The sequence below is a fragment of the Aotus nancymaae genome, unplaced genomic scaffold (assembly GCF_030222135.1).
Source record: "Aotus nancymaae isolate 86718 unplaced genomic scaffold, 86718_ANA_hifiasm-v0.15.2.pri h1tg000012l, whole genome shotgun sequence".
Classification (NCBI taxonomy): Eukaryota; Metazoa; Chordata; class Mammalia; order Primates; family Aotidae; genus Aotus; species Aotus nancymaae.
In genome coordinates, this window is record NW_026988423.1 from 4,401,705 (window position 1) to 4,426,778 (window position 25,074).

Below are 25,074 nucleotides of genomic sequence, written 5' to 3' on the forward strand. Positions count from 1 at the left end.
CATATCAAAGTTTCTCCACTACTTCCTGATGATATTTTCTGCAAGTCTCCATGAAGACACAAAGTCAAAGTAGCCAAAAGAAAAGTAAAATTTAGGCATTAAGTCTGTAGTATGAGGTTGTAAATTTGCTAAAATTATGGCTGGTTCATCATTTTCCAGGAATGAAGATTGCTTTGAAATTGCTGAAATAATCACCCCTAGATTCTGATTTTGTACATGAGTAATTTACCATAATGACACCTCCTTCATCTCATCTTTGTACCTTTCTGTGTTGGCATTTACTACATTTACTGTAAATTTTGTGTAGTCTGTTTCACATCATTGTAAACTTGCCTCAAATCACCTGATGCTATATTTCTATGATTATGCCAAATTTTACACTATGTTTAGTTCATTCTTTTGTAATTAGTTTTTCTGTTTGTTCCCCACTTATAGTTGTGCTTATATAATATTTCCTGTGAAGTTTTCTTGGTCAATGATCAAGTTAACATTGAAAATTTGCAGGCAAGTGACACCTATGTATTGGAAATGGAAACATACATGCATTAGCGAATTTCTTTCCTAATTTCTTTTTTTCTTTTCTTGTGATGGAGTCTCTCTCTGTTGCCCAGGCTGGAGTGCAATGGCATGATCTTGGTTCACTGCAACCTCCACCTCCTGAGTTCAAGAGATTCTTGTTCCTCAGCCTTCCCGGGTGCACAGCTCATGCCCACATATTACAAAACAATTATGAACACTAACAAATATTTTGGTTCGACTGCATCTCTAGAAAATCATTTTCTATGGCACCTTATCAATCTGTGATTGTATCATCAAATTGAACTCGATGGAATAAATCTTCTAAGTTAGTCATTTTGTTCCCTCTTTGACAGTGACCAACACATATGTCTGGCATCTACTACAAAAACTTGAATTAATTAATGCTATCAGAAGAGGTGATTCTGACACATCTCTTTGCCTACAGTATGCATCTTTATTTCATCTATTTCTAAAGACATTCTACTATAAAAGAAAGTGGGGGCTACTTCTTACACTAGAGTGAATTATTTTTCTCATATAGACAAATTATTATTGTTATTTCTTATTTATACTTGCTTTGCTTTTTAGCAATAAACTTGAAAAATCTTTTGTTAGTTGAGATGAAGGCTAATAGGATGGATTTTCTTTCCTCGTTATCTGTAGACTAATTTTAATTTTCATTTTTAAATGCACATGTACTTGTCAAAGCTTCTAAACACAAAACATATGATAGTAAAGCTAGAATCAAAATATAGCTTAAAACATTATTTTCCTTTTGCAAATACTACAGAAGTAATTTATAACCTTTTGAGATGAGAGTTTGTAAATTTTTGCTTTCTCATATAACAAGAAAAATTTGCATATGAAATATAGTGTATGTTTACATTCCCTTCTATGGGAGTTAAATGTTAAAATCTTTACTAAAATGATTTTTTTTCCTGCGAACACTTAAAGGATTCCTGTTCTCAACATCTAGATTGAGATTTATGTGTCTAATACTTAAGATTTTTTAAATTTTTATACATTTCTCAGTGAAATCCACTTGTCTTTGACCTAGAGACTCTATAATTCAAGTGAAAGCACATTTAAATTTAAACTGTAATTCACAGTTTCTTAGTCAAAATCTTTATTAAATCAAATAATCACAGCAACATTTAAAACTTTTATATTTAAAATATATATGAAACTGCTAAAGTAAATATTCACATTCTAGATCTCTCTATAAACCATAGACAATAAATCTATTTAAAATAATCAACTTACCACACTGGCTAGAGTATCAAAGTAGCCACAATACTAGTGGCATTTAAGTCCACTGCTGAGTTTGGCCAGGTCTACTGTTTTTCACTTGCATTGGCTTTAAAAAAAATACTAAGAATATTTGTTTCATGGTGGATAGTAATATACTCTTCATTGCATCAAAACAATTTTCTTAAATGGGAGTACATGCTTACATTGTGAACTGAAAAATATCTCTAGTCTATAATACGCCTGATTCTAAGTAATTCAAGTGTAAGATTCTAATTAATATATACAAAATACTGTATTGTATTAAGATGTCCTAGTTTTTTTTTAATACTTACATAATGTTTTAGATATTTCTTGACTCATTTTGATATTTATTTTAGTTTATGGTCTGCTGTTGCTTAAAATTTTTCTAAAACCATTAAAAGAATACTCTACCTCTGCATCTTCTTCCCCACTAATGTGAAATCCTAACTTTATAAAGTCTCTTTCATATAGAATTTGTTTACTGAGCTTTCTATAATCTGTCATAATACTGTATGCCCTTGTTCACATATTATACCATTAATTATTATTACAATTATCATTGAAATTACATAGCATATTTAAATTTTAATAAAATAAGCCCATTTCATTGTCTTTTTAAAATTTAATGATTTCTTTCACTTATTTTTGCAGATGAAACAGAATAATCAAGATTGAAGGAAAATATCCATTTTTGTTTTTATCTAAAACATGTCTCTATAAATTTAATTTGTAGAGAATTCCCATCTTTGCAGTATTTAATCTTTCGGGGACATATTGTTTATTCAGTTTTTAATGTCACTCTACATTTTTTGAGCATTTTCAAATAGATCTTAAATGTTTCTAATTAAATCTATTTTTAGATTTCCATATCTAGTTTTCCCCATTAATACACTCTTTCTAGCATCCCCTGTCATGGCTAGCTAATGTTTCTCCTATAAAACAATATTTGTTTGATAACTCATTAATTCTTTTTATTTCTAGTAGTTTTTTCTCTTAGACTTCTACTATCTTTTGAATGTCTCCTCCAAAACTTATATTGAAATGGAATTGTCATTGTAACAATTTTAAGAGGTGGGTCTTTTAAGAGGTGATTAGACCATATAAGATCCACCCTCATGATTGAATTAATGTCTATTGTGGGTGTGAATTAATTTTCACCTTAGTGGGTTCCTTATAAAATGGATGAGTTTGGCCCAATTTCCTCTCGATGTCTCAAGTCTTGCCTGTCTTCTGCCCTGTGATAACACAGCACAAAGGCCCACATCAGATGCCAGAGCTATGCTCTTGAACTTCCCAGCCTCTAGAACTGTAAGAAATAAGTCTCTATTCTTTACAAATTACTCAGTTCCAGGTATTCTGTTATAGTAACAGAAAATGAACTTAGAAAACTACCAACATAGGCAATCATATTACCTGAAAACAATCATTTATTTATTCAGTAAATAACTACAGAGTACTTGTCATTTCTGTTATTTTATAGCTTAAACTGTATTATGCTTTTGTCCTCTTTCTAAAACCATTTCCTTCTCTTATTATCTGATTTAAACTTCCTGGAAATATTAGTAATATTGATTATGCCATAAACTCTTATCCTTTTTTAACCAATAATGGAAATGCCTCCAGTATGCCATCTTTAAATATTACATTGGTTTTTATTTGTGGATAAATGATTTTTATTGTATTTAAGTCCCCTCTAATTTTAATTAATTTTAAAAATAATAAATGAAAAAGTTTTGTCTAATGCTTTTTTTTTTTTTTTTTAACATTTTTTGATGGTTTCTATTTCCCTCTTTGGGCATGACAAAATGATGCTTGAAATTAAGTACCCAATGTTTAAATCATATTTGATGGCTGAAACAAATTCTTGGTCTTGAATTCTCTCTCCCTGTCTTCTCCTCTTTTCCTTCACATGGAACATTATTCAGCCTCCAGGTTTCATCTGATCTTTGCTTAATGCAAATTCTTCTGAGCATCTGGTCTAATATATTGTTAACAAATAGCCTCTAATATTTCTTCATAATATTTTATTCTCTTGTTTTCTTTCTCTTTATTCTCCCCAAAGAAAGGTTGGAAATGAGTGAATTTGTTGTCACTAATGTCCTGGCACAATTCCCAAAATTTATTTTATATTTATTTTGCCTTGATTTATTTTTAAATATTGTTATGACATGAAAATTATCACAAGATAATCAAGATAATTGTTATTTGAGGCTAAAAATCATATATCTGTTTATCAATCTATTAATATTTATCTGCTTTTTCATTTTTTCCAATTTAGAACATTGTTTGGCTCTATCTCTCATTTTAACATCTTATTAATATCTTCAAAATTTCACACTTTCATTACTTAGAACTTTTTTTAATGGAAATACATTTGTATTTCTAGTGTAATAAAATATAATTTACCATATGGAATATGTTTAGCAATGATCTTTTGAAAAATTATTTCATGAGTTATGATGTATGTCATGTAGATATGTGATAGGAAATTACAGTACAAAAAATACATACTTTGTTCCTTATACATTCTGGTCAATTTCTTACAGAATTTTGTCTTTAAAGCTAATTGACATATGTATCAATAAGCATTCGTAATTATGGACTGATTTCTTCAATCAGTGGTCAGATTAGTGCCCAAGTTTCCCAGTTTATTTTGTTGGTTCACTGCTGCCATAGCTCAAATTATTTCATTTGTAGTAGATTCTGAATTCATTCTGATTAAAATCTCTGACATATCAAGGGTTTTAGCAGCTGAAATATGATAGCTCAGGTTTATCAGCTGATCCTTTCAAAGTATTGTAGATATCCTCAACCCACAAGTGAATGGCTCATTTTGATCTCCCAACTTTTATTGAGTTTCTGTTGTTTTGTTCTTTTCCTGTTTCCTAGGTAAAATAGATATACGGATGCCAGCCTATGCTTGTGTTTACCTTTACTTATTTTTAAAGATTTTACTTTTTTCATACCATCTCTCCAGCAAGAAAGACTTTCTTTAAAAAAACATTTATCCTTTTTTTTTTGAGACGGAGTTTCGCTCTTGTTACCCAGGCTGGAGTGCAATGGCGCGATCTCGGCTCACCGCAACCTCCGCCTCCTGGGTTCAGGCAATTCTCCTGCCTCAGCCTCCTGAGTAGCTGGAATTACAGGCACGCGCCACCATGCCCAGCTAATTTTTTGTATTTTTAGTAGAGACGGGGTTTCACCATGTTGACCAGGATGGTCTCGATCTCTTGACCTCGTGATCCACCCGCCTCAGCCTCCCGCAATATCATTCTTTTAGTTATTTTTAAATGTGCAATAAATTATTGTTAACTACAGTCACCCTATGATACTATTGAGTTGTAGACATTATTTATTCTAACTTGAACTCATGATCCACCCGCCTCGGCCTCCCAAAGTGCTGGGATTACAGGCTTGAGCCACCGCGCCCGGCCACATTTATCCTTTTTCATTTCTTTCTTAGCATCCTTTTCATAGACCTAATTACTTTGCATGCACTATATATTGAATTGATTTAATCTTGAAAAACTGATTTAGTTAATATCCTAAAATGAATGTATAATTAATACACAAATTGAAGAAACATGAAGTTTTAATATTTTATAGTTGTTTTGTTTAGGAAAAGATTATTAATATTTCACAATTGAGACTCTTTTTAAAAATAATTTAGTATCCCTACATAGGATGCGGTTCTCTGCATTTTCTGTATGTTATTTTCTAATTTTCACAAACAAATTTTGTTTTTGGTGGGATCTTATATTCTGTGCTGAGTCTAGTATTTTTGTCATTGTTTAACTAATCCTCTGCCCCCTTTCCATTTATTTCTTTATTACATGAATACTTTCATTTCAATATTTTTCTTCTTTTACCATATTTTTAATTATTCTAACCCTAAATAGTAATAAAGTTGATAAAATTACACATATATAGAGACAGAAATGGCATACATGTTTATACATAAACATACATTAAAAAAACAAAGAGTGATAGTTAGAAAACTACAGTTGGGAGTACACCAAAGCAAAATTTAACGAAAGTAAAAATAATAACATTTCAAGGACAATCAGGTACCAGGTGCAGTGGCTCACACATGTAATCATAGATCTTCTGGAAGCCAAGGCAGGAGGATTGTCTGAGGCCAGGAATTCAAGACTAACATGGCCAAAATAGTGAGACCCCATCTCTCTCTAAAAAAAAAGAATTAAGCCGGGCACAGTGGCTAACGCCTGTTATCTCAACACTTTGGGAGGGTGAGGTGGGCGGATCACAAGGTCAAGAGATCAAGACCATACTGGCCAACATGGTGAAACCTCATCTCTACTAAAAAATACAAAAATTAACTGAGCGTGATGGTGTATGCCTGTAGTCCCAGCTACTCAGGAGACGGAGGCAGGAGAACCACTTGAACCTGGGAGGTGGAGGTTGCAATAACCCGAGATTGCACCACTGCACTCCAGCCTGGCAACAGAGCGAGACTCCGTGTCAAAAAAAAAGTTAATTATTTAAAAATTTTTTTTTAAAAAGAAGCTGAATATTTTATCTTACATAAATACATAAATTTGGAAATATTTTAAAATTGCTAATATTGTAGCTACAATATGTTTAGTAAGTGAAAAACTGAAAAAAATCCTGGTGTTTTAGAATCAAAATGTGACTATTATAGAGACACATTCCATAGGTTTAGTTGGAGATAATTTTTTTTTTGCCTCAAGAAAAATTGTGAAATTAAGTCTATTTTAACTAATGAGTATTTCAAATATCTTTTCTGATTTATTGTTCTGTAACACATTTTCACAAACTTAGTGGCTTAAAACAATGCATATTTATTATCTCACTGTTTCTGTGGGTAGAGTCTGGGCACGGCTGGGCTGTGCCTTGCTCCAGTTCTCACAAGACTGCAATGAAGGTGTCAGTCAAAACTAGGGTTTTATCTGAAGACTCAGTTGGAAAGGATCCACTTTCAAGCTTACTTCCATGGCTGTTGGGAGGATTCAGTTTCTTTTGGGTTTCTGGACTGAAGGCCTTTGGCTGGGGGCCCACCCTCAGTTTCTTGCCACATGCATCTCTCCAACATGGTAACAGCAAAAGAAAGTGTCTACTAGTAAAATGAGTTAAAATCTGTTTTAACCTATTCACAGAAGTAGGATCCTATTGAGTCTGTTGTATTTTGCCTCAAAGCAAGTTTCTAGGCCTGCCCACTCTCAAGGGATAGGGATGGACACAAGAGTCTGACTATCATCAAAGAGGAGGGCATCTTTGAGGGCCATCTTGTAATTGGCTGCTACAATTCCTTTCCTTTTCTCCTCTCTTCTCCAAATAGGCTCTTTCAACAATGCGGCTCTTTCATGATTATCCTTTTTTTTTGCAATGGTTGTTAAACCAAGATAACATGTAAAATGCATGGTGAAGGTAGGCAAAATATTTTAAAAATTCAAAATCGTTACTAACTTGTTTGAAAATAAACCATTTTAAGAAAGTTACATGACTTACTTCAGCTATAGAGTGACATTTCCTACTTTTAAAAAAATGTGCATTTTATTGATTCTATTTAATAGATACCTTTCTGTTACACAGAGCAAATGATTTAATCTATACATACATTAATGTACATTTAACCTGAAAAGAGTTTGTAGCTAATGTTTTAGATTCTTTTTGGTTTGTTTTAAATTGCGTTTGTGATTTCTTTTAGCCCCTAAACACTAAATAGTTTCAATGAATATAAAAATAAAATAAAACTCATTCATCAAAATGAACACTAATTCTAAAAGCATACATTAAAATGTAAACCAGTGAATACTTACCTGGCAGGGGAGGTACCTTGATTACGAAGGTGGTTTTCCCAAGGCGAAGCTTATCCATTGCACTCCGGATGTGCTGACCCCTGCGATTTTCCCAAATGTGGTAAACTCAACTGCATAATTTGTGGTAGTGGGGGACTATGTTCGTGCTTTCCCCGGTATTAAAATTAATTTTTAAAATTTAAAAAAAACAGTAAACCAATGGATTAAAATTCATATGACTTTTCTGCTTCCTGGTGAAAATAGAAAATAAAGAAATCACTGGTCATCCTCTTCTAGTTTCATTAATTCGTACTTTTAAGAACCATTTTGTGTGTTTAAGACGGTGAATATTGTTAAGATTGGAAACCAATTACTTTTAATCTATGAGGTTCTGAATGCCCTTCACACTGCCTTTTTTACTATTTTATAAGAAAATGTTATTTACTATAAAAGATAACAATAATTTAAAAATTTAATTAAAATTTTACTGCTGTCCATTTACTAGTTCTATACTCAGCATGAAAGTCATGCAATACAGTTCTGAAAAAAAGAAACCCTTCTATTGATTTTATTTGATTTCATGTCATTCTAGATAATACAGAGCAGAGCTTTAAAACCCTTGTAATTTATAGTGCATTAAACTAGATATAAATGCATTAAACTAGATAATTTTTCTTGGGAGCAAATTTTGAAGGTACATGTAACGTAAATAATCAAATTATAAATAAGTAATGGCCATACTTTTCTTAGCCTTAAATTTTAAATCTAGAAATACATGATACCAGGACTTCTGACATACAACTAAAATGCCACTTTTAATGTGTTAAATGTTTTGAAATCTTGTTTTAAAATGTTAAGTGATGGAACAGGCTCTGGTTTTCTAATATATAATAATAGTCTACTAAATTAAATTTATAAAACAATTTTATTAATTTTGACTCTCAGCAACAGTTGTATACGTTTTGAGATATAGGGGAATAAAAGCATTTTATAAACGGTCAGTTGAAAATTTTAGTTGACTGACACATTTAATTTTTACACCTGTTTATTTTTTAAATACAGTTTAGTTTATTTTTCTTATCAGAACTGGATAAAGACCTATCAGACCAAATTAATTTCCAATGGCAAAAAAAAAAAAAAGAAGATAAAAAAAAAGCTAAACACTTTATTACAGGACCAAACGGTTTCATTTGGCTAAAAATAGAAATACATAATATAGGTAACAGATGGCATTTAAGGTTGCTGCAACTCAACTTTAATTAAATTTGAGATATCTTTGATGCTGGTGCAAAGAAGCATGATCTTTCTGGTGCATATTAACTATACGATGAAGTATGAGTTGTCTATTGAAGTATGCCTATTAATATAAAATATGCTCTACAACAAATTTAAATACTTGCTCTCTCCTTTTATTATCTTTCCGTGCCTTTCATATGCCAGTGTTGCTTCTTGAAATGATGAACTTTCTTCCTTGTGGAACTGCCAATAAGTAGCCAATATTTGGCCAGGTAAAGAGTATATTCTCTGGAGTTGGACAGCTGTTTCACCGGCTCAGTGGCATCTTTGGCAGGATGTTTGACGTCTGGCAATGTATTTCCTTATCTGTAAAACAAGGACATCAGAATTATCAAATTCATATGATGGCTGTAAGGCTTAAATGACTTAGTATCTGTAGAACATATGGAACAATGGCTTAAATAATTATGAACATCATATAAGTATTTGCTATTAATTTTACCTGATTCTTGAATGTTTGCTTATTCTTGAGATTCACTATATGTTTATTCTTCAATCTTGGCTTTACAACACGTTTCCTAACATGTAGAGTGTGTCTGTCTAACTTCTGTTACTATTGAAGCCCATAACTTCTAATAGGTATAGACATTTTTGTTTTTTTTTGTTTTATCTACCTGTGAACTACCCCTAGTGTCTATCCAACTCACATTAGGAATATCCACGCCATTGGATATTCCTATGGCTCACCTAACTAATGATCAACAGTGCTGGTTCAGATTCAGGGCATTTTTACCCTACTAAGCTATGTTCTATGGAAAGTAGTGGATGATTTTGGGTTCAATGAGAATTCATTAGGGATATTGCGAATCTAAGATAACTATGAAATTCACTTGCATGGGTCCTTGAAACCTTTGAGAAAATGTGCACCTACCCACACTCAGCTTACTGCAGTCTATGTCATCAGACTGGGTTGAAAGTTATGTCTATACCACGTCCTCTGTCTCAGTTCCGCACGATTGGCATTACAAAAATGAATATTGCAGGGATAATTTTAGTTCCTGCTGGATATCTGCATTCAAAGCTTCTTGCTACTGGGTCTTCAATAATCAGTAATTCTAGTGCCTTTTTGAATATTCATTTTCATCTTTAGAATATTATTTTTCTTTATCTCAGGATATTTTCTCACATTATCAACATCATGTTATGTTAATTAAAGCCTGACACCATTAATATCAAAATATGTCTTTTTAACATGTTCTTAAGCAACCATATCTTACACAGAATATATTAGAGTGGTCTATTCTCTGAGCCTCTAATAATTTTGGTTTTGTTCTGTTTTTCTCCAATTACAGTCCTTTTCCCTTACTCAGTGTGGTATCCCTAGCATCCCACACTAGTGATCAGTAAAATACATTGAATTTTAATGAATATATTTGCTGATTATGTGAGAAATCTTTTAAAATACAAAGCTGATGCTGTTATTCCACTGAGTAAAATATTCAAACAACTTAATCACTCAGTATTACCTAAAATTCATTATCATGGAATAAAAGACTCTCCAGGAGTTGGCCCTGCTCACTGCTTCAAGCTCCCCCGTGATTTCCTTCTTTAAGTGTAGACAACTCGCCTTACTTCTCCACCTGAATGAATACATTTGGTTTTTAAGACTCAGTCTAAATACTTATCTTTTTAATTCCTCTAAGAGCTAATTATTTTCTCCCCTGTGCCAGAAGTATATTCTGTAGCTAAGCTTATCGTAGTCAAGATTCTCCATACTGCAATTATACAATTATATTTCTATATCTCCTTGGAGGTGATTGTTTATACAGGAAGGAGATTATATTTTCTTAAATTTTGTGTAATGAGACCATAATCAGTGCACAATAAATGTAATAGGAATGATTTAAGAATTAATGAATAAATTGATACCTTGCTAAGGTTCAACATCCCTAAAATAATATTTTGAGTCTGAAATTCCAGGTGATTACATATAAAGGAAAAGGTAAATTTTGAGGTTTTTAAGGGAAGTGAAAAATCAATAAAAATACATTATTAATCTCCCTATGAACTGCAAATATGAATTATTACACCATACTTTTCTCTCTCAGATACTGAGCAAAGTGATACAATAAAAGATTATTCTTATTAAGTACATAACCAAACAAATTAGGCAAAATCCTACTTTTATTAAAAAATATTATTATTTGCTAATAGACAAGATACACATTTTTGAAAACTGCAAAGAAAAGAATGATAATTTTACATTGCTTTAAATGATAAAGAAATTATAGTGCAACCTTTAGTGTTAGCTTCTTAACTAGTATTATTTGGCACTTTTATCTATGTGGGATCTGTAACAAGTGAATAGTAACAGTTATATTTAAACTTAAATTTTAAAAACCCAGAAGAGTTAATTTTGTATGTAATTTGTGAATTTAGCCAGTTGCTTTTTGTTCTTAATGTTTTCACGTTTAAAATGTGACTTTTCAGTAAATGGAAATATTGTATTTACTTTTTTAGATATTTATTATGATCAATTATTTTCTTGAAATAAAAGCTGAATTCCCTATTCAAAATAGGTCATAGATCTAAACGCAAAATCCAAAACTTTAAAAATCCTAGAAGGTAACATAGGAGAAAGCCTAGAAGAACTTGAGTATGGTAATAACTATTTAGACAGAATATCAAAGTCATGTTCCATGAAAGAAAAATAATAACCTGATTTTACCTAAAATTAAAAATATTTACTCTGTGAAAGATAGTGTCAAGAAATGAGAAGACAAGCCACAGTCTGGAATAAAATATATGCTTCTTATCCAAAATATAAAAATAACTCTTAAAACTCAAAAACTGAAGTGGGTGCATCACGAGGTCAAGCGATCGAGACCATCCTGGCCAACATGATGAAACTCTGCCTCTACTAAAAATACAAAAATTAACTGTGCGTGGTGATGTGCACCTGTAGTCACAGCTACTCGGGTGGCTGAGGCAGGAGAATTGCTTGAACCTAGGAGGTGGAGGTTGCAGTGAGCCAAGATTACACCACTGCACTCCAGCCTAGTGACAGAGCGAGACTCTGTCTCAAAAAACAAAAAAAAAAAGTTTTAAAGCAGGAACAAAAGGAAGTAAAGTACAGTTGGAAGAGAGCCAAGCTGCCAACTTGAGAAATTCAAGTGCACAGTTTGACCTTTGACTTGGGGTTTTATAAATTGCCATTCTTCATGATGAGTGGCCTGCTAGTAGTTGAGAGGGTCTCATGCACAGTGTGTTTACTGGAGTTGTGTGCACGTTCACTTGAGGCATTTTTCTCTAGCAGTTGAGTTTTCCTAGGCAAAGGTCTTCTACGAGTTAAACTCCACCATTTTTCCTCTTAGTGCACAGGCTAAGCCCACTCACCCAACTCCTGAGATCTTACTGGGAAGCTGCTGATCACCAGTGTCATGTATTTCTATTAGGAAACTGCCTTTCCCTGGTGCCAGTTGTGACCAATTGTTGTTTTAGTGAGACAGTGTAACAACCACCTGACCATCACCTGATGGTCTCCTGACACTTCCGTTTCACTGGTGTTGTGGGGGGGTTGCTCTTCTACCCTGACTATATCTGACTACTTACTGTAACAAAACTGTGATACAGTAAAATGATGAGTGGCAACATCTATCAAAATGCTAATGACAGTTTTTACAGAAATAGAAAAAAAAGCTAAATTAGTGTGGAAGCACAACATCACCATTAACCCCATAAATATGTACATTATGAGTCAAACATTTTTAAAAATTATAAAAAGCAAAAAAATCCCCAAAATTGTTTTAAAAAAAAGCAAGTCATTTCTGTGGATTACCGGGGAGAGAGATAAATAGGCAGAGGACAGAGGGTTTTACGGAGTAAAACTATTCCATATGTTACTAAAGTGGTGGCTCTATGTCGTTATATGTTTCTCAAAAGCCATAGAATGTGCAACACTGAAAGTGAACCCTAATGTAAATTATGATCTTTGGAGGTAATGATTTGTCAGTATAGGCTCATCAGTTGTAGCAAGTGTATCACTGAATTTTGGGATGGTGACAGTACAGGAGGTTGTACATGAGGACAGGGGATATACAGGAACTCTCTAAACTCTGTGCTTGCTTTTACTGTGAACGTAAAACTACTCTAAAAATAAAGTTTATTGATTAATAAAAGCATTCAGCTGAATAAAAATATATACTAGGAATAAATGACATTTTCTCTGTTTAATTAGAATGATTTAAACTGGAAAAGGCAAACAAACAAAAACCTGAATTTCTGTCTTAATATTATCATGTCTAACATATAATTTGGAAATCTTTACAACCATGAAATTTCTCACAGTATTCTTTATTTCCACTCTAAAATTATGGAGTGAGTATAATACTCAATGTATTCATTCAGAGTAGGCAATCAAGCAATTGGTTTTCATTTACTTAGTTTGAAAAGCTATAAAAATCTTTGTTTGTAATCACGGACTAATAATTACACAAATTGTTTTGTCTGTGATTCTATATATTACCCTTACAATTAATGTGACTCTCCTGGGCTTAGTTACCCCCCTGTCAAGTACTACAATTTTTGCCTATTTTCTCTTTCTGGAGAGTTTATTCTCACTGTATAATAGGTTGAGGGAGTGTTTTAGTCCATTTTTATAATTTATTTGGCCTTTTCTGCTTTTATGAGCTCAATTCAGTTAATAGTATTTGTTTAAAATGCCTGATTTAATCTTTTTAAGATATGTCTAGACCAAGTTGATGTCTTTCATTGAGCATATCGACTTTTAATAAACTACTTTAGGGCCAGGCGCGGTGGCTCACGCCTGCAATCCCAGCACTTTGGGAGGCCGAGGCGGGTGGATCACGAGGTCAAGAGATCGAGACCATCCTGGTCAACATGGTGAAACCCCGTCTCTACTAAAAATACAAAAATTTAGCTGGGCATGGTGGCACGTGCCTGTAATCCCAGCTACTCGGGAGGCTGAGGCAGGAGAGTTGCCTGAACCCAGGAGGCGGAGGTTGCGGTGAGCCGAGATCACACCATTGCACTCTAGCCTGGGTAACAAGAGCGAAACTCCGTCTCAAAAAAAAAAAAAAAAAAGCAAAAAAACCCTACTTTAGATGCTCTGTCTTGCTTTTGTAATTGTACAATAATGTTTCATTGTTCATTACACTTTTGTCTGTGCTCCTGTCTCTTCCTGGAAAAGCTCATACTGTATATTGTTTATTCCCTGTATCTTCCATCCTAGCATAGTGCGTAACATATAATGGGTTCCCAGAAATGTGTTTACATAATTGTCACTTATTATTTCATTTTAGAACAGTTTATTGAATGTAAATTAGTGTGAGTAAATGATGGCTTAATGTGAATTAAAGTGATGATTTTTTTCAGTTAACCGTAAACTTGAAATATAAAAACACAAAAGAACTCTGAAAATAAAACCTAAAAAAGTAGTTTAGATTTTCAAGAGTTTTAAAAACTATTCCTTTCAAATGCAAAAACTGGACTGTTGATTTTTATATTTTTTTGGTGTGTGTGTTGTTGTTAACTTCAAAAGCATTACTTTGATTAATACTGGCTTTTGAAACAGAGTACAGAGTTTAGCCATAAATTATAAAGTGGGGAAGGACTGATGACATAGACCTATTTTCTTACAACACAAAAAAGAGATTAGAAAAAAATGTTATTGTTTATAAAATTACGGGAAAGAAGGCTTCTAGACAATGAGCTATATTATGCAATCCCCAAATAAGGAAATTCAGGACAACATAGGAAGTGCATCTGTCTTTTAATCTAGAATTTTTGGAAGAGTCAGCCTGAAAGAACACACTGCAACAACATTGTTGGCCATATTAGAGTAAAAATGCCAAGAGAACAGCTGTTGGCAGGGAGAAGGTTAAGAAAGTACCTAAATTTAAATGGGTTCTGGCAGATCACAGTAGACATTTAGTTTGGTTCCGCATGCTCAAGTGGAAAAAGAAGTGTTACCATCACGTGTCCACCATGTTTTAAGGTGGACACATGTTAAGGTGTCAGCATGGCTGACACATTAACCAAAGGGTGGGATGGAAGTAAGAACCTGAAGGCCATCAGAAGAAGGATCCAGTGTGGCAATCTACTCAATAATGGAAACTAGTAAATCCCTAGGAAATATCCTTTTTTCTGGCTTCTGTGCTGATTACTTATGTAATAAAGCAGGTGCCTGCAGTGAAATAATCACAAATAAGATGCTTCTTATCTAATGCCAAGATCTTATCAGTGGATAATTGTTAGATGTGAGTAGGGGTGAGGCAAATGCAAATATTTGCTTATTACCTGTAAATTACAGGAAGCCAGACATTCCTGTAGAAGAATTTACACAGTAAAACTTAGTTTTTCAAAAAGAGAATAGTCTGTGATAAAAACATTCTCATGAGGAGTTCTTCTTTTTTCCTTATGATGTTTCATTTCAATGTCCCTAATACGTTTTCCTTCTAGCAGACATCACTTGGATTATCTCTATTCTTCACATAAACAAACTCTAAAAACATGAAATATCGAGACTGTCTTAATTTCTTTTCAACCAGGAGACCTCTTTATTCCTGGGAAAATTTGCCTATTGCTTCTCCAAGAACAAGCTCCTTATAACAAAATACATAAATTAAAGCAACTTTTAATGAGTTAAGAATAACTTCTTCTCTCCCAGTCACCTAAATTTGTTTCTACCTGCCATATACTCGCTTAGCCAGGCAGGCTTACTCAAATGTTATGAAAGAGTGGGAGAAGATTTACCCCACAGTGGCTACGTGTCCGCCTATGTTTTGATGTACACTCGGAAGCAGTTGGAAGTTTCTCTAAATATATCACATTCTGTTTCACCTGGAAGCCTGCTCTCTGCCCAATCATTTCTTATTAGTATTACTTTCTTTTAGATCTTTTTTCTCTCACTCTCTTCTTTTACTAGTTCTGTTCCAATTTAAAAACAAAAGTTTACTTCTGGAAAATAGAGCTGTCAGTAAAATAGTATTTAATAGACTATTGCTTTCCACTATTGCTTTCTGATAGTTATTTTTTAAAATATATATTTCCCAGAAGTAAACTGATTTAACTATTTCCCAGAAGTAAACTGATTGAACTATTTATTTTCTCCTCTTGATTATTCTCAGTAACTCTAAATAGCATACTTGCATCACTGTTTCTTGTACTAATTGTAGATATTTTATACTAACTCATTATGACGTATGAAGCCATAAACCCTTTCTATTAATATTATTTCCAGTATTCTTCTACCAATGTTCCTCTATAACTGCTGGCATCTTAGTTGTTCACGGTATCATTCAATTCTTCGTTATATAAGAATAAAGATAATACCTACCCTTCTCCATTTCTCTCTTTGGCTTCCCAATTTTGCAGCTGTATGTTTACTTTTACAACATTAAGATTAGCAATGTTATATATTGATAATATTTCTGTCTTCTCTGTGTTATTTTGCAGGGTAATTCTTAAAAGTGAAAAAAGCAAATTTTATGTGATTACTTATTTATTCATATTACTGTAGAACAAGTCTTATGATAAAATTTTCTTTTTTTTCCAATAAATCCAATGTCTCTAGTCTTGTATAATTCTATGTATAAAGTTCATAGCTTTTTATTCAAATAGTGTATCTAAATTCAATCAATCATCACAGGCATTACATATTTTAGCTTCCTGCAAATGTGTATTCTATAATTTTTTTGTATGTTATCTCAACACTATCTGGTTTTTCATTTTATTTTTGAATGAAAGAAGTAAATCCTGTTTTCCACAGATCATTAATATTTTCATTGTATACCCATATTTTTAAAAATATCATCTCATGATAATCAGCATCGCTAGTTTGTAAGCGTGAACCTGAAGACCATCAGAACAGCTGAAAATTGACACTGAAAAGCCAGTGGTAGTGGACACAAAGGTAACATATTGGAGATAAAGTATCCTCCAGTAAGTTTTTTAATGTTAGAGATTAGAGAAGAAGAAACTTGGTTTAAAGTTCCATTAGGAATTATGATTTTCCACATTTCACATTTTCAGATTGTTAGAGAACCCAGCAAAAAGAGTAGTCTCATCTCTGTTCAACTATGTTTCATTGGGTGAATATATAAGAGATAAGGAGTTTTGCATATTAACCTGCCCTCCCACTGTACATAAGTTAATTATATTTGATCTCTAGGATTGGTGTATTTAATCCTACAATAATGAAGATATTTAGTTAGCTGCTATAATCAACAATTTCCAAATGCCAGAGGATTAATCAAATGAAAGATTATTTATTATTCATTTTTTTCTCACTTAACTATCTGATACTAGTGAGGAATCTTTTCTAAGAATCTCCAAGAAGTTTTTAAGAATTTCTGGGCTCCAGAATCCTTCCACTGTGTGGTTTTCTTATCTCAAAATCTTCACTTCTAACCACTAGTATGGAGGCTAGGTCCTCAACCAAGAATATTGCAAGAAATTTTAAGGGCCAAGAGAGAAGTTTAGTGTATCACTACTTTCTACATTCTATCTGCTTCTAGAACTAGTTATAGTGTACCAATTTAATTACATAGAATTGTGGAAAATGTAATCTTCTTGTATATACCGCAAGAGAAAACAAAATTGAGGAGAATCTTTACAATCATCTTACCAAAACTCCACGTATTCTGACTTTGCCACATGCCAGGTCAGGCTAGATTGCTTCTCCTTGGAGGATTAGTCACGCAGTTAACAAAAATGTGTGTGGGAGTTGTTTGAAAGATACTGAAAAAGAGGGAAAAGGGAGCATTGTTCATTGTTTCGAATACTAGAAATCTTACTTTACTATGAAAAACAAACAGAAAATATTAGCCCACTGTTTTTGAATCTCAATAGAATGCCATATGCTATCTCCTCTATCAAACAAGAGCAGATGGTCTTTAGAGAGCCTACTCTATGATTTTCCAAGGATTAGAAAAAGACGCTTTTTTCTAAAAGACAAATACGCTTGCTTTTCTTTTCTCTGTGTACTTTATTGCATTTGTACAATTGGCTACTTTCTTTCAGTTTGGGTTTTTCTAGATTTAGAGTCATTTCTTTCAGGCCATACAAATGCCAGTCAAATGCTGTTTTTGTAGACAACTTGCTAAATTACAGGTAACTCAGCCAAGCAGTAGGTTAAGTGGCATTCAGGTGAGTTTGCCTTACTCTAGAGAGTCCTGTAACTGGATAAAAATCAGCCCTCAAATGCAATAGAGTGTTATTTATTCTGGTATATAAGCATGTAAACATGAGAAAGTGAGGCTGTTAAAACAATGAACTATGATTCCCCTAAGGATTTAGAGCACAATTTAATATTTTACAGCACCAGGCTTACTCTTAAGAGTATCTGATTTTGTCATATATATATTTTAACTTCTCATTCTCTCTAGTAGTTCCTGGCTTTAAGGAAGCTCAGTGTTGCTTTATTTACTAATACTGAGACCTATGATGAATGAAGGCATAATATCTGAGATCATTTGTTCTCACTTGGAGTCCCTATTAAATTATAGAGTCTATGTATTATTTTAACATAACAGGAATCCAACTAAGGTAATATTTATGAATTGTGAAGCAAGACATCCATTCTGTAGCGTGGAATCCGCCAGGAGCTGGTACACCATAGAAGGAATTCAGGAAGATTTAAATGTTATCATATTTCTACTGCAGACCTCTTGCTGGGGAGAATGTGGGAGAGCAAATAATGAAAGAGCAAAAGTGTGAGTAAAAGTGAGAGAGAAAGATAAATAGAGAGAGAGAGAGAGAGACAAAGAGAGGGATTGAATGTAAAACAGGAAAATTTATTTTACTAAGGAAGACAAATACTTTGCATATTATGGGCAATTGAAACAAGTGCCTTGATCTTAAATGTTAACGTTTACCGTTCATTGAACTCCTTTTATTGTATCTGGACATATTCAACCCCAGAATTCAGACACATTATTTTACTTCTTAGATTTCTTATTTGAAGTCTAATAAAAAACAGAAACAGAATTACTAAGTTTTATTTCAAAAATGTGTTGGGGAATTATATTTAATATGCTTACATCTTATAAAAATAAGTCATTCTGTTAATTAGTCAGTAATATTATTATAAGAGAGAAAAGCTAAATTGGACAATTATTCACCAATTTTGATGAACTCAGGAAACATAATTTAGGAGTTCATCATTTGGACGTTAGGTTATTACATAAGTTTATTTCTTTTCTCCACACCATGATTCTGTAGATGATTACATAAATTCATGAATGAGGGAAAACAAAGTAATCTGCTTACAAACTTAATTTTTATTTGACCATAAAGTCTGTACATAATCATTTAGTGGAGAATACCAGTGTCTCACAGTTCACTTTTTGTGTGCTCTTCTTACTTTGTAAATATCACGTGGTAAAATAATAGATTATTTTTCAGTGTGCGTTCCCCAGAAATGGTAGCCTGAGGCAGAGTGCTTAGTTACTGTTACTTATTAGGTAGTACAATCCCAGTGAGTAGAAGCGAGGCTCAGGAAGGTGAAGTGTGGGTTAGTAGGGAGAGCCAACATGAGGCTGTATTAGCAAGCTGCCTGCTGATTGCGTGGTGCCCTAGGATGCCCCCAAAGGAACCAGAAATTTACCACTTCTCAGTTTATATGGGGTGACCACCATGTGGTGAGAGAGGTGGAACAATTTATCCATGGTTTCCTGTCTCTCACTGATGAAAGTTTTGCTCCACTGGGTGTTAACCTCCCAACTACTTCTGAGTCTCATATAGTCATCCTTTGGGAATCCTCTGGGCTGGAGCTGCAGGCATGAGGCACAGTTGTTGAAGTCGCACTCGTGTGGGTAAGTCAGAGCTCACACAGATCTAACCACTATAGGGACAGCTAAAATCAAATACTGGTAAGGCCTGAGAGAGCTCAAGTGGCCCATGTAGGAAGAATACTATTATCCCAGATAGCACAGCACCGATACACTACTGCCGTCCACAGCTGGCTCCTATACTATAATCTGGGGCCCCCGTAGTTGTAAGAACATTGTACCCTTTATTTTCCAAGCAAAGAAGGGGAGGGGAGGGATACAAATTCAATCAATAATTCCTTCAAGGTGTTAGGTTGCCTCAGTCTTAGAAACATGTAAGAGACAAGGTGAACAAAATCAAGCTTCAGCCTTTACTGCTGCCTCTGGCCTAACCTGACACCAGTATCAATATATATTACCTTTCTAATCTCAGCACTGTTGTAGATTCCCCTCACCCTTCCCAGTACCCTGGAGAGTCTATCTGTTTGCTAGTGGGGTGACCTCAGATCTTTATTCTTGAGAGGTCTGAGACTGTCTTAACCTTTTATTTGTTAGGTCATGTTGGCTGGAATTCCCATATAGCAGGCTACACAGGGTAGTGCCAAGAGTTGTCCCAGAGAATTCCCTGGGTTCCAGACATTCTCCTTCTTATTCCTATTGTCTTGCCTTCAGAACAACAAGACTAGTTCTCATAGTAATAAGATTGCTAACATACTGTCAAAGGGGCTTAAGGTGAATTGATTGTATTTGGAGGTTATTGATCAGAGGAATCCTTACTGTCACGCCTAGTAGAAGTATTTATTCCCTAGTAACCAGGCCTCCAGCATAGAAGAGACTGAGATTTCCAGAGCAGGGAACACACAAATTTCACATGGCGGATACTGACAGTTAAGGTAGGAGGGACCAGTCCTTTTTCCACCCATGGTTTCTGAGACAATAATTGGGATTATGTTAATTAATGATTCATCAAATACACATCTGGAAGCATAGCTTTTCAATTCCGCTGCATATTTCCTTGAGATGGAACCTTAACTGAGGCTTTACTAGGCCAATTATGTAACTATTAGGCTGAATGTCTCAATGAGGAACATGAAATCACCAGTACATTTTGTGTTCATATGCCTATGGTCATAGCTTCTTTGTTAGAAAATGGTCCCCTTGGTCTGACGCGGTGCCATGTGGTATTGCATGTTAATAGATGAAATATTAAGTCCTTGGATGGTGGTGCAAGTAGGAATCACAGGAAGGAAAGAAAGGAAAGATAAATCATGGTCCTGAAGAGATATTGAAGCCGTTAAAGAACTGCCCCATCTTGGATAGAAGAAGTCATGTAACCAACCTGAAGCCTGGTTCCTGCAAGAAGTTGTACTCTACTGAAGGCTCATTTTTATGGTTGTTGGAAATTCAGAACGTCCATCAGTGCAGTAGATACATCATCTTTGTTGAGAGGAGCCATCTGTGGGGTTCACGCTATTCCTGCCACTGTAGACACTGTTCATTAAGGGATGGGGGCTGAAGACAGACGTTGGCTGACATTTATGTGATAGGTCATGTTCATTCATTGTTAAAAGTCTCCTCTGCAAGTTGATGCTCTCGGATGATCATTATGAAAAACAAATATATATGTATTTTGTGACGGTAGCCATATCAATTACCTCTTTATTCGACTTACTTACTCTCAATCTTCCAATCTTGCTTCCTTCAGGCCTTTAAACTGGAAGAATTCTTTTTTTTTCTTCCTCAGGAATACAAGCTTATATTTACCTCAGCATTCTTTTTTTTCTTTCTAGCTTTTTGTGATGACTAATAAAATGTATTCATATGCTAAAATTTTCTGTAAAAATATACCTCAAAGGAAGGTGATTAGTGCTACAGTGATGTGATAGTCGAGAGTCTAGTTCAATATGAACTTTAAAATTTGATTTTGGTCTGTGTAGGGAAGAAAAAGTAAGATATTTTCCTTACACATTACAGGGGACATGGCTGAGACCCCTGTATTAAAAGACACATTAACAAGGAAAAGCATAACAAGTTCATTTAATTTCATGTTTACATAGCATATGTTATTCAAAAATGAAGACTCAAAGAAACAGGGGAAAACACGTGTATTTTTTTGCTTGGATTTGAGGAAGGGAAGCCAGGCATGCAGAATTATGAATGAACAAAATGGATATGATCTAATGGTAATAAAATGAAGAGGGGACACAGCGAGGACTGTTTGTTCAGATTCTTCTTGGCATCTTTGTGTCTTCAGTTCAGAGATGAGGACATGTTTTCCTCTGGGAACAGGAAGAGTTCCTCTGGAATGAGTAACTTATGGACTCCTTTAAAGGAAGGTCAGAGAATTCCTTAATGGTTTGTTTCAGGGGAGAAAGGCAGGAGACTGTTTGAAAGACCTTTCTGCTTCTGCTATTTCCTCAAATGCCCAGGTACCATATTTTGGGATAGCATGTTCTGGACCCCATTGCTTTGTTTGTATCTTTTTTAATTATATAGTGGATGATATGTAAGTTTTATAAAAATTATCTGAAATAGTTGTTTGTTTCTTTTTGAAGACAAAATAGCTTAAAGAATGTACTAGAAGTCAAAGTTGGTATAAGTTACTGTTCAAAAGATGAAGTTAGCGTAATGATAACAGTTAATCTTAGTAAATGCTAAAGCTGTGTATTAAGTACTTTGATTTGGGCTCATTTCGTTCACCCAACCAACAATTCTAATAAATGACAGTAGTATTTTCATTTTATAGGTGAGTTATTATCAATAATGCTATACTTTTGCCATAACGAGCAGTAGCTCAAACCAATGTTGTCTGATTCCAAATCCAGGGATCTTGAAAATATATGAAGTTTATAAATTCAGTTCACAAATATTAATGGAGAAACTTAAGTGCCAGAGATACAGCATGACTCAAACAAATTCCAGTTTGAGTGGAGATTCAAAATAAACAAATACATACATAATATGATATGAGTAAAATTAAATGTTAAGAAAAAGAAGGCAGGCTAAAGAGATAGACAGTAACAGAGGAGGACTGCTGTTCAAGGAAGTTCCACCTGAGCAAGCATCATTTGAGCAAATGATTGGTCAGTGTACTTTGTAACAAATGGAAAGTTAAAGGATTCACTTATCTTACATGTGCTCTTAGCTCTCATTATCATAATATGTATAATATTTAAATTTCTGTAAGATTTTACCAAGATTTACTAAATGTAGTAAACTTCAAAGGCAATGTATATAGTCATGTAGAATTGTGATTAAAATTAAATTTAATAACAATATTAAATTTTATACTCATTCTGATATTGGTAGCTACAGATTTTTATTAACTTTCTGTTGGTCATTTATCATAGGAAAAAGAAATACTGCATAAAGTTGTTTTCCTGAGAATTAAAATCTGTAGATGCCTACACATTTATTTAATTTTGATGTGGTACCACTCTGAGACATCTTGTCAGAGCTTTAGAATTATCTCCTGGATAAGATGAGACTCACTCCATAGTATTCTACCATATTTAGAAATAATCAACTCCATGTGGCAAACCAAGGCCTAAAGGAAATGCCTCTTAATCTTTAGATTAACGTGTCTACTCAGCATTTAAGGTATAACTTCAAAATAATGGAATTGCAACACCCTTTTACTTTCCCACCAAGCTATATTAAACTAGGAAACCTGAAACAGATTTAATTCTAAATATACCCATCTGTCTAACATATTTAATAGCAATGCTAAATCCTTTGAACTGTATATCTTTTTATCCTAATTGAAATAAATAATTGCTTCACAATATGCTAACAGTTTTTAGATCTTAAATTTAAAAGGTGAAGAAAAGCTTGTTACTTTCTTGTAATGGGGTCTGGGAAGCTGATGTAACTCCAAGAAGAAAAATACTTTAGGGAATCTTGAAAAAAAAAAAGTCCACTCTGGAAATAGAAGTTTTACATAGATTTTCCCAGCCTATTAGCCCTGGACAGTCTGTGATAATTAGCTTACCATAGATGACGATGGTAAGAAGTCACATGCTTTCTTGTATAGCTGAATCAGTGCAGGCTAACCAAGCTGATGGGCATGCTCCCATTTCTAGCTCCAAGTAAAGGTGTCATTTGATTTCTTAGTGCTGTGTAATTATTGTTTCTTGCCGGGATATTAATCTTGACCTTAGAGAACTGTGGTTTTAAACAAAAATCTGCTTTAAAAAGTGACAGAATAATCTCTGATCCTTTTTTCCACACATTTTAAAAGACATCAGATGCTTACTCATATTTTGTTATAATTAATTATAATTTGTACAAAGGTCATCATTTTCCAGTATAAACTTTTATGGATAAAAAACACTAAAAAGTGTGGATACAGTTTCTTAATATTTTTAAATTACCACTCATGTATATCTCCAATACCTTTATTTAAATAATCCCTTCATGTATTGCTGTAACTAAGCCATTTGCCATGTGCCTACCTTATAAGATATGGTGCTTTCTGGAATTAGCAAGTCTTTGGTATGGCCCACTCACCTAGAAAATCAGGAGAAATAGCAGCTTTTATGGCTTCTGAGTAGGCCTTTCAGAGCATCAGCTCCAATTTTGTAAGAGAAAATATATACCAAAGTTACACTAGCATGTACGTAAAGGCCATGGTATATCATGCAATGAAGATTGTATTTTTCTCTGAATGTAATGAAGGCTTTCTGGCAGTAGAGAGCTTTATCCTTTAAAAAAAAAATCACTTTGATAGCAGAATAGAGAATAAATTAGAGAAAGGGGAGTGTTTTGATTCAGAGCAATTGGGAGGATGGTGTGCAAATCTGGAAAATAATTATAGAAGGCTTAATCTAAGGTAGTAAGAAGTGCAGAGTGAGACTTGAAAGATAGTAAGAAGATAAAACCAATCTAATATGACAACTGAAGTGGGAGATGGAGAAAGAAGAAAATGTTGATTTAGTTCACTGGCTTGGATGACTGAGTGGATGAATGCACCACCTACTGACGTGGGAATTATATACTGAAGGAACAAAGAGCGATGTGGGAAAGGGCATACATTTTTGTTTAAGCACATTAATTTAAAGTATCTATGGTATATACAAGTTTCAATGTTTTGTGACCTGTTTAGTATCTTGGAGTACAATAGGCTGAGACAGATATTTAGGAGTCAGTGATTATTTATATATGTTTATTAAATCATAATAATAGAAGTATTCATGCATCTTTTTTTTTTGTTTTTTTCTGAGACAGAGTTTCGCTCTTGTTACCCAGGCTAGAGTGCAATGGCATGATCTCGGCTCACCGCAACCTCCGCCTCCTGGGTTCAGGCAATTCTCCTGCCTCAGCCTCCTGAGTAGCTGGGATTACAGGCGCGTGCCACCATGCCCAGCTAATTTTTTGTATTTTTAGAGACAGGGTTTCACCATGTTGACCAGGATGGTCTCGATCTCTTGACCTCGTGATCCACTCGCCTCGGCCTCCCAAAGTGCTGGGATTACAGG

General features: G+C 33.9%; 1 protein-coding gene and 1 non-coding gene across 2 annotated transcripts in view; both read left to right on the forward strand.

The window, feature by feature from the left end:
* The window catches only part of CNTN5 (contactin 5), a 1,383,122-nt gene that overhangs the window by 452,195 nt on the left and 905,853 nt on the right, over positions 1 to 25,074 (forward strand). The gene's annotated exons all lie outside the window — the stretch shown is intronic.
* On the forward strand, positions 7,585 to 7,748 carry LOC135274705 (U1 spliceosomal RNA). The gene has a single exon (XR_010342482.1). It is a non-coding gene; the product is annotated as a U1 spliceosomal RNA (small nuclear RNA).